We start from the raw sequence: 13622 nt of genomic DNA, 5'->3' as shown, positions 1-13622 counted from the left end.
TCTTACGACACTAAAAACAAAGCTTGCTTTGTTATAATGTAATAAAAAATAAGCAAATTCAATATCCATAGCCTAAATGTAAATTCACCAACAATAAACCAATCTTTTCTTCTTCTTTTGTGAAGAATTAAAAATGTACCTTGACACTAGACTATTTCATCCTCAGTAAATAGGAAAACAAATAAAACAACCTCAATTTGTAATGAATTTAATTTGTACACTCTAACTGATAGCTAAAATAAAATCTTACCCTCATGGCATGGTCTTTTTTCTATCTTTTCCTTTTTTCCCTTTATTATATATTTTTTAGAAAATCACTGTTAACTTTTTTCTTATTCTAATGTATGTGCAGATGACACTGACCATATTGTTGATACATTTTGTGTTGCCTATTGTAGTACAAAGCTGTGTATCACTAATACAAACACTATTTTGATGACATGCGGGAATTCAAATTGTGTGTGTGTGTGTGTGTGTGTGTGTGTGTGTGTGTGTGTGTGTGTGTGTGTGTGTGTGTGTATATATATATATATATATATATATATATATATATATATATATATATATATATATATATATATATAGTGATGAGAAGACCTGGTTAGGGTTAGGGCTGAACTCTGCCGGTATGTAGGTCTACAGGAAATGAGCCGAGTTGAAGGATCCGCTTGCTTATTAAGCTCCTTGAGTGTGTTTCGTTCTCAAGATCTTGAAGCAAACCAACAGGAATTTACTACATTTTGAGATGTTTTGTTCCTTATGCCAGTATATAGTGAATGTTGGACTCTGTAATGGACTTAAAAGGCACGGACGGGGTTCGAACCCGCGATCTTCGGTTTACGAGACCGACGCCTTACCACTTGGCCACCGCGCCTGCGCTCTGATGTCGTTTTTTCGTGTATTTCCAATCTTACCCGATTTTCCAGTCGACATTACCACTGTTGTTTCATACCCATAAAGCGTCTGACAATAAGGTCTTTAATTTAAGTGGGATACAAATAACGTTATCTGCTTTCCTCATTTGGACTTTGGAATATCATCAAGATGGAAGATGTATTTAAATTGTATGATTTAGCCTATTTAAAACGCTGTCAGTGTATACTTATCGTATTAAATGTGTCCGTATCAAATGGTTTGAACATATTCGCAAAGCGCTTCATCTTATTGTCAAAGTCAGGACTATTTGGGAGTGCACCAAAACTGCTAAGTGACATTAACATTATATACAACACACTTTTGACACTTGATAAAAATTACAGACTTTTGGGAACACAGTATATCAGTAGAATGTATAGTTAGAACCGCGTGAAACCAACGAATTGCTCATATGATTCGGACCTCTAAAGACTAAGCTCGGCCCAGCCCAGATCATCCTCGTTACATCTAATTCGTTGCATCCACCAGGGGAGGCTGTTGAATCGTGTCTTTACTTTGATATAGGCTAAAGTGGAGAGTATGTAGGTGCACTTTAGTGACGGCCATCATGCATGCCCATGATAGCCTATAAAACTGATACCTTGTATTTTCTGTCTAGACCTGATCCTGAAAAGTAATGGTATGATGTAAAATGTGTAAAATGTTTGGAAACATTACTAGTTTTATTGTTTTAGAAAGAAGTCCTCATTAAGCCTGCATTTATTTGATCAAAATCACAGAAAGGAAAATAAACAGTAATATTGTGAAATATCATTAAAATGTTCTATTTTAATATACTTTAAAATATAGCCTATATAATATATGTATTTCTGTGATGCAAAGCTGAATTTTCATCAGGCCTACTCCAGTGTTCAGTTTCACATGATCCTTCAAAAACCATTCCAATATGATTATTTGTGATTTGATAGTTATTATCAATTACCAATGTTGGAAACACTTGTGCTATATATACATAGTCATTGTCCTGTCTTATGTATCTTTCGCCTTCAGAACTGCCTGAATGCCTTCATTCTATGTGGCATTGATTCAACAAGGTGTTGAAAACATTTTTTTTTTTTTACAAATTATGTAAATTATATGTAAACAGAAAATCCTCTCAGTTTCAGAGCTGAAAACTTTCTTGTAAGTCAAAGAAAAGCTTTTATAGACACCAGGCTCAGCAAACTGTCCTGTGCTTCATACTTACGTCTGTACGGACGTAATACAGAATCTACAGCACATGCTCTAATCCAGCCTTTCTCAAACTTTTTTCAGTCAGGGCACCTTTCAAAAGTGCATACAATTTCAAGGCACCCCAGTTTAAAATATAATTTAAAAACACTGCATAACCCGAATTTAAATGCAAATGTCCTGTTTATTTAGACAGGACAGTAATGAACAGAGTATAATCCGCTAATATGTGTAACCCTTTCACATGTAAATTTAAAACATTCTGGCTGACGGTCCATGGTGACGCGTCATTGCTTGCCACGTGACACACACCGCAGCAACAACAGAGAATGAATGATGATCTGCTTTTATGTCATTTTTCCTTTTTTATTCAAAATATTCACACATTGTTTAGAAATGGCCTGAAATATCTGATATTCCGATTGTCAAATATATACAAGTGGCAGTGTTTTGTCGTTTAAACAACTTTATAATGATCGCGTTAGTTGAGCTGTATGCACGATGGGCGCCGCCATCGCCGCCGCAGGCGCAGTTCAGAAAATCGGATCTGTTATTAGATTTAACGTGAATTCATCCACTTCTCCCAAAATACATAAAAGTAAGTGGCAGGTGAACTGGCAGAAGAATAGAGAAAACTTTAAAGTTACTTACACAATGTGTATCTGATATGAATAAAACTAATTATAATGGAAATGATTATTATTGCCTCTTCATTTTTCATCATTGTGTATTTTACAAACTCTAAATGTATTGTTTTTTTTTTAGTACGTATATGTTTGAAACCTAAAATAAACATTATGTGGCTGAAAACACTGAAAAGTTGTGATATATGACAGCTCTGAGCGCGCCTGTCTCTGGCTCAGTGCAAGCCAACGCGAAAGCACATTTGAATGAACGTGATGCACTGACCGTTCTAATCACATGCGTGAATGTGTGATCATACGTACGAAAGGGTTAAAAAGAAGAAGAATGTATTTATGTAAATTCAAATATATTCTATATATGAAATTTCAGATTATTATTATTATTATTTATTTTTAGCCAACGTAATTTTTTGGCGGCACCCCTGGCACAGTCACGGGGCACCCCAGTGTGCCGCGGCACCCACTTTGAGAAAGGCTGCTCTAATCCAATAGTAGTAGCCCCGCCCACCGACTCATGTAGGGCTCGTGTAAACTGGTCAACAACAATAAATATGCTCTGAAGATTAAGATATTGCGCTATTCCTGGTTGTGGAAGAACACAGTCACTGCATAAGCTTCCTTCTGATCCTAATATTAGGAATGTGTGGTTGAACTTTATTTTTAATGAAGTTCCAGCTCATGGGGAACACATATTCACTTCAGTTCACTGCGTTTGTAAACATATCTCCGGTTGATGCCGGATTTGAATCTGACAGGAATGGTGCAACACACGTGAGTAAAACGTGTTTTTATATGTAACAGTACTGCATTGTTATAAATCGTTTTGCTTATGTGCTCATATGGCAGGCCGATGGATCTCATTATATTCCGTTCTTGTTCTGCTATTCTCTCTCAGTCTCTCACAAGTTGACATCTGAAGGGTCGCGCGCCAAACGTGTTTGTGTGTGCAGGCGGTTTGCGCTTATATCGTCCGATCTTGCGGGCTATGTGTAATATAAAAAGAATAGTCCAATCAGTCGCAGGTCGATGAGAAATGAATCATTGTGTTTGTTTGATAAAGACGTTTACGAGCCCTGAGATAATCATTCTGGTTGCTGATTCTCCCTCATTCTCTCCTCTGTCATGTCACTGAATCAACAGGGGAGCTTAAGCTTATTAAAGATGCAAAAGCTTATTAAAGATGCAAATCTTATCCAATCCTAGCCTTGGGAGTTTACTTCCAAGTCTCCATTTCAGCATGCCCATCAAAACCCAGCATTTTGGAGAGAGCCTCAAAACCAGTGTAGAAAATAGCCTATTACTTATTATTTATGATGTTTTTTAATGTAAAAACCACAAGAACAACATTAATTGACCTTAGGCAACAGTATAAAAAAATTAAAAAGCCAGTTCACCTAAATCCCCATTTCCACCATCAGGGCAATAATTAAGAATTTCCATTCAACTAAAGATGTTACGAATCTGCATAAAAGAGGACATGTGTCTATATCGTCCTAATGCACGGCAAGGAGGAATGTTTGAGTGCACAAAGACTCCAAGGATCACAGATGGAGAATCGCGGAGATTAGTTGAGTCTTGGGGTCAGAAAGCCTAAATAAAAAAAAAACTAATCAAACAACCCCTACATCACCACATGTTGTTTGGGGGGGATTCAAGAGAAATCCTCGTCGCTCATCCAGAAACAAACTTCAGCATATTCAGTTGTCATACACGACTGGAAATTCAAAAGGGACCTGGTTCTGTGGTCAGATGAAACAAGAAAAAAAGCTTTTTGCAGCAAATCCAATAGATGTGTTTGTTGCAGGCAGGGATATAAAGTACCCCATGTCCATGGCTAAAATATCATTGGATCTTTAATGTTGAGGGCCTATTTTTTTGTTGGAGGTCCTGGACATCTTGTTCAGACACATGGTATAATGGATTCTGGCAAATAACAGCAGATAAAAAAACACAACCAGATGACTTCTGCTAGAAATCTTATAATGGGCGGTGGTTGAATCTTTCATCTGGACAACAATCCAAAACAAACATCAAAGTCAACATACAAATGTGTCACTGAGCACAAAATGAAGCTTCTGCCATGGTCGTCCCAGTTTCCTCACCTGAACCCTATAGAAAATGAATGGGGTGAACTGAAGAGAAGCAGCACAAACATGGATCTGGGGATCTGAAGAGATTCAGTATGGAGGAATAGTCTCTCTTGTCAGGTGTTCTCCAAACTCATCAGGCATAGGAAAAGACTCACTGCTGTTATCTTGGGTGAAGGAGGTTGCAAAAAGTATTAAATAAAAGGGTGGCAAAAATGGTGGCCATTAAAGCAGCACTAGGTAACTTTTCAACCTTCATAATATATTTTTTAAGACTCTTGTGATGATAAATCGACTTACAATAGGTTGAATGACACGTCTGCCATAGCCTGATGGGGTCTGTATCGTTTTTAATCGTACTTTTAAACTTCGGGTTTCGGGTAGTAACCCGAGAACAAAAAGAACTACAAAATTCGACTGCTTTACGGCATATACGTCACTTCCACCAACACCCACACTTCCTTACATTCAGACGTGCGAGCCCAACTTTGTTCATCGGATAATATAGTCATGTCCGAAGCAGCACAGACACATAAGAAAGAAAAGGTTTTGTTGGAGGAAAGCAATAAGAGGAAACGAAAAAGTGATGGGATTAAAGGCAGGACGAGGATCAAAATGTGACCAGCGTTTTCTCGTCGGCGTGAGCTGAAGGAGGCGTGCCCGACCGATGCTGTCATGCTTGTTACGGTGAGCTACCACTCAAACATTGAACTGAAGTATCAAATAGATTCTGTAAAACGGTAACCAATAGACTACTATAATGACGCTGGCTTGTAAACGTGAGCATCGTGATTATTTGGCGTCTGAAAAAAATAAAACCCATGAAATTATATTCATATGACATGCTGAAAAATATGCCACTGACTGTAACGTTTCCTGGGATGAAGACATTTCACACGCGACGCCAGAAGAACTCGAAATCCTCTTGCAGTGTTCAGGGGAACTGTTAGTGCTGCACCGACCCGCGGGACGCTTTTATCGTGGATCTGGGGATCTGAAGAGATTCAGTATGGAGGAATAGTCTCTCTTGTCAGGTGTTCTCCAAACTCATCAGGCATAGGAAAAGACTCACTGCTGTTATCTTGGGTGAAGGAGGTTGCAAAAAGTATTAAATAAAAGGGTCAAAATGGATCAAAATGTGACCAGCGTTTTCTCGTCGGCGTGAGCTGAAGGAGGCGTGCCCGACCGATGCTGTCATGCTTGTTACGGTGAGCTACCACTCAAACATTGAACTGAAGTATCATATAGATTCTGTAAAACGGTAACCAATAGACTACTATAATGACGCTGGCTTGTAAACGTGAGCATCGTGATTATTTGGCGTTTGAAAAAAATAAAACCCATGAAATTATATTCATATGACATGCTGAAAAATATGCCACTGACTGTAACGTTACCTGGGATGAAGACATTTCACACGCGACGCCAGAAGAACTCGAAATCCTCTTGCAGTGTTCAGGGGAACTGTTAGTGCTGCACCGACCCGCGGGACGCTTTTATCGCTTTTATCAAGAACTCGAAATCCTCTTGCAGTGTTCAGGGGAACTGTTAGTGCTGCACCGACCCGCGGGACGCTTTTATGAAGTTATTTGGCCCGCACCGCACCACTGTATATATTTTTACAACCCGCCGCGCACCCGCGACCATTAAATAGACATACGGGGTCCGCGGGTTATGAGACGACTAGTTCAGGGCTATCAGGGTTGTCATGTCAACAAATGCACGCGCGATGGCATCCCCTGTTGTAGGATGACAGAGCTTACGACAGTAGTTGAGGACATTATTTTTTCCAAACTGTAGGGGGACCCCGAGAGGAAAAGTAGCCAAGTGGGGCTTTAACATATTTAGGAAAAAAACATTTATTTCATAATGTGATTTACCCTCAATTTTCAATTATTTTACTTCAATGAAAGGATATATATATATATATATATATATATATATATATATATATATATATATATATATATATATATATATATATATATATATATATATATATATATATATATATATGTATATATATATATGTATATATATATATATATATATGTATATATATATATATATATATATATGTATATATATATATATATATATATATATATATATATATATATATATATATATATATATATATATATAACCTTTGACTTTTGTCATTATTCATTGATGAATAAAGAGTTTAAAAGAACAGCATTTATTTAAAAATAGAAATCTTAAGAAACTATTTAAATCTTTAATATCAATTTTTATCAATTTAATACAGCCAAACACATCCCAAACCTTTGAACAGTATATTGTTACAAAAAAATTTTTAATGTAATAATATTCACAATATTATTTTTTTCCTGTATTTTTGATAATATAAATGCAGGCTTGATAAGCATGAGACTTGTTTTAAAAAATATTTTTTTTAAAATAGCAAAAGTATGACCAGCACTATACTGTTGGTACAGAAAGTATTCAGACCCCCTTACATTTTTCACTTACTATATTGCAGCCATTTGCTAAAATCGATTCTAATAAAAGCTCACATTGATCACAAATTGATAAAAGTTCATTTGTTTCTGATTAATGTACACACAGCACCCCATATTGACAGAAAAACACAGAATTGCTGACATTTTTCCAAAATTATTAAAAAACAAAAACAAATATCACATGGTCCTAAGTATTTAGACCCTTTGCTCCGTATTTATAGAAACACCCTTTTGATCTAATACAGCCATGAGTATTTTTTTCCCACAAGTTTTCACACCTGGATTTGGGGATACTCTGCCATCCCTCCTTGCAGATCCTCTCTAGTTCTGTCAGGTTACAAACGTTGGTGGACAGCCATTTTCAGGTCTTTTCAGAGATGCTCAATTGGGTTTAAGTCAGGGCTCTGGCTGGGCTATTCAAGAACAGTCACAGAGTTGTTGTGAAGCCACTCCTTCGTTATTTTAGCCGTGTGCTTAAGGTCATTGGCCCTCATTTATCAAAAGTGCGTATACCAAATTTCCAGTGTAAACCCAAAACCACGGTGACTTTGAGATTTACCAATATGGACGTTGGCGTAAGGCAAACACTAAAATCCTACGCCAGCTCAGGAGGTGGTGGTGTACGCACGTCTTGAGTTAGTGCGAAAATGTGCAGAAAAACAATTCCTAACACCACAAAACGCACTGACAAAGATATGCTATATTATGAACCACTGCAAACAACAACAACATAGTGATTATAATCTTTAGTGTTTATTTTTGTGCAACATGTACTTCAATTTTTAATTTGTGTGACTCTACCAAAGCATTTGATTTGTAGCCTTATGTATTCCTCCGGTTGTGAGCCTGTGCACTTTACCTGACGTTTGAGGGTTAGGCCCGGCAGCTGTGCATGGACTGGGACTGAAAATAATTCAGACTGACAAAATAATAAAAATGACATTCTTCTTCTTTTAAATAATAATAATAATAATAAAATAAATAATAACAACATTATTCTTCTAAATAACAATAAGGGTCATTAATAATAAAAATCATCATAATAATAATAATAAGAAGAATCTTACAAATTGTATACATGTGACGTGATACGAAATTAAAAATGCTAATTGTTTCAAAACAAGTGCTATAAAATAATGCATTGTGATAGGTAATTTCTCATCCAAACAGCTATTTAATCTGCTGGAGTGTGCTTCTCAACCCCCTCACTATTAACAGTACTCGTAATGTAGGTCTATATTTAGTTTTTGTGGGTGCCTTTAATCCCACTCTTTAAACTGCCAAATAAAACAATTTCGTTTTTTTCCATCTGGTGATGGTCTCGATCTCCACGTTGGATTTATCAATCTTTTCTATGCAAGATTGATAAATGAGGGCCATTGTCTTGTTGGAAGGTAAACCTCCGGCCAAGTCTGAGGTCTTGAGCACTCTAGAGAAGGTTTTCTTCCAGGATATCCCTACTTGGCCGCATTCATCTTCCTCTCGATTGCAACCAGTCGTCCTTTCTCTGCAGCTGAAAAACACCCCCACAGCATAATGCTGCCACCACCATGGTTTACTGTTGAGAGTGTATTGAACAGGTGATGAGCAGTGGTTTTCACCACACATACCGCTTAGAATTAAAGGGGTGGTTGCATGCGATTTCACTTTTTAAACTTTAGTTAGTGTGTAATGTTGCTGCTTGAGCATAAACAGTATCTGCAAAGTTACAGCGCTGAAAGTTCAATGCAAACAGAGCAAACAGTTATGGCAGTTTATTGCCTACAAAAATGGCTGGTTTGAACTACAACAAGTTTTTTCCTGGGTTGTTGACATCATAAACCCTTGCTAGTCACCGAAGATGTGACTTTAATGGTAAGGGGCGTGGCGTTTCCTGACAACCTGTGCTTGGCACTTCAGCCAATAAAAATACATAAAACTTGAACTTTGAATTTTGAAATTTGGCCATCTAACCAATCTAAGACCATTGCGTTTTTCGGAGGGATGGGTTTCATAGAAGCAGGAAGCAAACGAGCCGTTCAAAGGACAGTGGAAACAGCGGTGTATAATAAAGGTAAAATATAAGAAAAATACAGAGTAAAAAAAAAAAAAAGAAGTATTAAGACATGTTATACTGCGCCCCATAAGAATGCAACCAAGCCCAGAAAAAAAAAACACGGAACCACCCCTTTAAGGCAAACAAGTTCTATCTTGGTCTTATCAGACCAGAGAATCTTATTTCTCATCATTTTGGAGTTCCTTCATGTTTTTTTAGTTTTTTTAGCAAACTCCATGCAGGCTTTCATGTGTCTTGCACTGAGGAAAGGCTTCCGTCGGGCCACTCTGCCATAAAGCCCCCTCTGGTGAAGCGCTGCAGTGATGGTTGACTTTCTCCCATCTGCAGACTGCCTCTCTGGAGCTCATCCATGGGGATCTTTGGGTTCTTCTTTACCTCTCTCACCAAGGCTCTTCTCCCACCGATGGCTCAATTTGCACAGACAGCCAGCTCTAGGAAGGGTTCTGGTCATCCCAAACGTTTTCTGTTTAAGGACTATGGAGGAGACTTGGCACTGTGTGCAGGTGCCAAGACCTGTTGGAAAATGAAATCTGCATTTCCATAAAGTTGGTAGTGCTCTAAAACTTCCTGGTATATGGCTACGTTGACCTTGGACCTTAGAAAAAACAGTGGACCAACACCAGCAGATGACATTGTACCCCAAACCATTACTGACTGTGGAAACTTTACACTGGACCTCAAGCAACGTGAACTCCAGCTGCAGTCCACTCTTTGTGAATCTCCCCCACATTTTTAAATAGGTTTTGTTTCACAATCCTCTCCAGGGTGCGGATATCCTTATTGCTTGTGCTTATTTATAACTACGCCCTGGTTTTACTCTGCCCCGCCTACAACATTTGAGGACGGGCAGTTCGTTCTGGACTCGATCCATAAAGGAATGATTATGCCCGAACAGAAATAGTTTGGACCAATGAAATCATCAGGGCGGGCTTTAGACGATGACAGGCAGATGATAAGCTGTATGTAACCATGCACGTCATCAAAAGCGCTTGGATTATATTTCTTCAAATCCTAAACGGAGAGCTTGTTTGTATATGCATTCACCTTCACTATTTCTCTCTGAAATGATGATCATGTTGGTAAGTAACTGTGTATCCTTAAATTATTTTCTTTTTTTACAACACCGGCAAAGATTGTTTATTTCAGCGAGTGTGCAGACAGAGTTGCCAAGTTTTACAACAAAACCCGCCAACTACAAAACAATAGCTTCTCAGGGGGGTTCACTGAGAAAAAATGGCGTTTGGCCGGTAAAATGTGTGTTATTTTGGCAAGGTTGCCTGCTAAAATTTGCATTCATGCGTCTATATATCACATAATAGTCGCTTCAACCTGCAGACATGGAAAACAACACACGAAAAAAACGTGGCAACACAGTGCAGTTGAGCTCTGTTGACATTTGACAACTAACGTAATATGCGTTGCTTCGTTGCTCTGATTGGTTGTAGGTCTATCTTTGAGGTCTTTCCTGGTTCGGTTGAAACACGCCCCATAATCACAGTCCAATGGAGCAGTTTCAGACTCATATTCTGACTAGAATTGAGTATGACCACGTCAGGCTAGAACTTAGACCCATTTGTGCCCAAATCTTTCTGAATGGCAGTTGAAGTTAGCAGCCTCATGTGACAGAAAGTGAATACCTTTTTCCCCCTTCAAATCCTTTATTTAGTTGTTTGCTTGCATGTCATTGAGACATTAAACATTGATAACGTCTAGAAAAATACTTACAAAAGAAAAATGACAACTATACATTGCGGCAAGTTTCTGGTGGGCTTAATTAAACCAGGATTAGGCCTTAGTTCAATTAGTATATTTAAGTAACTTTTATAAAACATTCCTTAGAATCTTGAGACAAAACAATGGCTCTGACATATTTTTAGATATGTCAGTTGAAGTTGCCTTCAGTTAGAACAGCTCACACAGCTCACAGCTCAGACTAGCTTAAACCTGCTCTCAGCAGTGAATTCAGTACTCTTCTATAAAGCAAAAAGTGCATTTGAATTTTCCGTTTAGCTCAAACATGTGTACATACTAAATACAACTGCATAAATCTATTTGTTATTCATCCAGTGCAGTGGGTTGTATCAATGTTTAGAATCTGAGAGAAGAGCTACACTGGTTTTTGTGGTATCTGTCAAAAGGTTCTATGCTGGTATATTATATTTTGTTCCTGCTGAACTCATTGTATGCTTTGCTACCTCTATGTCGGAATCCACAAATAAACCCTCATAGTTTGTATTTATGTTGCTGCTTCCTATATGTGGTTGCCTGCACTGTGATTCTTACACCTCTGCATGATATTGTAGGGTAAAAAAAAATGGTTTTGAGTAGCACAGATGGTTTGGTCAGATGCACTCCTTATATCTCTCTCTGTCCTTTAATCTTCTCTTGTTTTGTGTGCGCTCTTTCATGGCAGGCCCGGGCTCCAATCTTACAGCCTGAGGGGAGGAATAAACAAGAGTCTCTGGGAGAGACAGCCAGAGGTGGGAGGGGGAGAGCAGTACAAAGATGGGGGTGGGAATGCAAGAAGAGCTCATTTTTGTTGCTGAAACCTGAGCATGCTGAGCTCTTGACTGAGATTTCAGAGCGAATAGGAAAGGCACTGTAGAGGCAAGGGGCATATTTTGAATAATACTCTGTAAGTGATATATTTTCAAAGCGCTGTGTGATATCTGCCCATATGGATAATGTTTGTGCTGCTTTTGATGTATGCAAGTGTAGACAAAGATGAAAAAGGTATCTATAATGATATTCATAGTTATTACATTTCACACAGCTCACAATTTCATATAAACAATGTCATGATATGCATGACAGGACACTGACAATGATGATATATATGAAGAGTTCAGATGCAAAAGCCTCTAAAAGCCATTTCGGTCAAAAATTAGATAACGATTCTGAGTGAATGCTCTCTGCATTTAGAATACATTTATGAATTTTTTTTACTTCAAACCCACTGAATCCCAGCCTCAGCCCATTCAGAAGTACCGGTACTTTTGAAGAACCCTGACAAAAATGATTATTTAAAAGAAAGACATGGACATAGGTATTACAAGGAGAGGGTGAAGTATGAGGACATTACCCATGTCCCCACTTTTCAAAAGGCATATCATAGATATCATACATATCATAAATCATACAGAATGAGGTTTTTTGAGAAAGTAAAAATGCAGTTTCATGCTACATTTGGTTTCTGTGATGGGTAGGTTTAGGGGTAGGGGCAGGGGGATTGAAACAGTTCGTACGGAATAAAAAACATTATGCCTATGGAATGTCCCCACATTTCACAAACACAAATGTGTGTGTGTGTGTGTGTAGTACATTTAGTCAAATATAGTAAGCAAGCAGCTTATTTTGTGTCTAAATGCACTTCTGTACATCTTGTTTTCCCCTGTAAAATAAATATCTGTGATAATAGGGATTATTATTGTAAATTGTAATAGTTCTTAGTCATGGGGGCATCAAACTTCTTATAACATCGTTTAGATAAATAAATAATGATAAATGAAAGATAACTAGAAGGCTATCTCCTTTGCAAATTTGAATTGAGTTTGGTTATTTAGTTTCTAGAATTGTTTTGTCAAAGTCACATTTATTTTGTGTGCTTATACTTCTAAAACATGCAGATTGGCAAATCAGAAACTGTTTCTTTGTCATTTATGAGGTGGGATTTGATTAGTCAAGCACACTGTCTTATAGCTTAGCTCATGCCAGAAGTGAGTTTGAGTCATTAGGGGATGGCGCGATCTTTGAGGTGTTGGATTTGATTGTTATGCAGAATTGATTCAGTCTTCTGAACACCTTTGCTCTCCATTGATCTTCAAATCAATGCAGCACCGCAATCGTATCACCATCCCTGCGTCTCTGTATCCCTTAATGAGGCATTTTTATTCATGCAGTAGTCGACTAAAAAGTCTGTTCATACCGTCTTTGTGAGAACAGGGAATTCTGAGAATGTCTTCCAGCTGTGAATTATGTTAGGTGAAGCAGTTCACTGTTTGAGGAGAAAAGCCTTTCTCGGTAGCTCTTGTATTCTGATAGATGATCCCGAGGATAAAATGACAGACTGTCTGCCTTACAAAGGAAAATAGATTTCAGCATGATACTTGCAGTCCTCATAGAGGATAACAGAGAATCCATAATTCTATTGATTTATCATCAGCTGTTGTCTATTTTATTGGAATTTAGTGTCCTTTTGTTGTTGGAGTAGTTCAGTCATGATTTGATTTGAAAATGAAATGCCAGG

General features: G+C 37.8%; 1 non-coding gene across 1 annotated transcript; it reads right to left on the bottom strand.

The window, feature by feature from the left end:
• Window positions 1-802: 802 nt before the first annotated feature.
• On the bottom strand, window positions 803-874 carry trnat-cgu (transfer RNA threonine (anticodon CGU)). Its single transcript has one exon. It is a non-coding gene; the product is annotated as a tRNA-Thr (tRNA).
• Between the last annotated feature and the right edge of the window lie 12748 nt (window positions 875-13622).

The sequence above is a fragment of the Pseudorasbora parva genome, chromosome 2 (genome assembly GCF_024679245.1).
Source record: "Pseudorasbora parva isolate DD20220531a chromosome 2, ASM2467924v1, whole genome shotgun sequence".
In the NCBI taxonomy this organism is placed as follows: Eukaryota; Metazoa; Chordata; class Actinopteri; order Cypriniformes; family Gobionidae; genus Pseudorasbora; species Pseudorasbora parva.
Note: the sequence above shows the minus strand (reverse complement) of the source record. Positions and strands in the feature narration are given on the sequence as shown.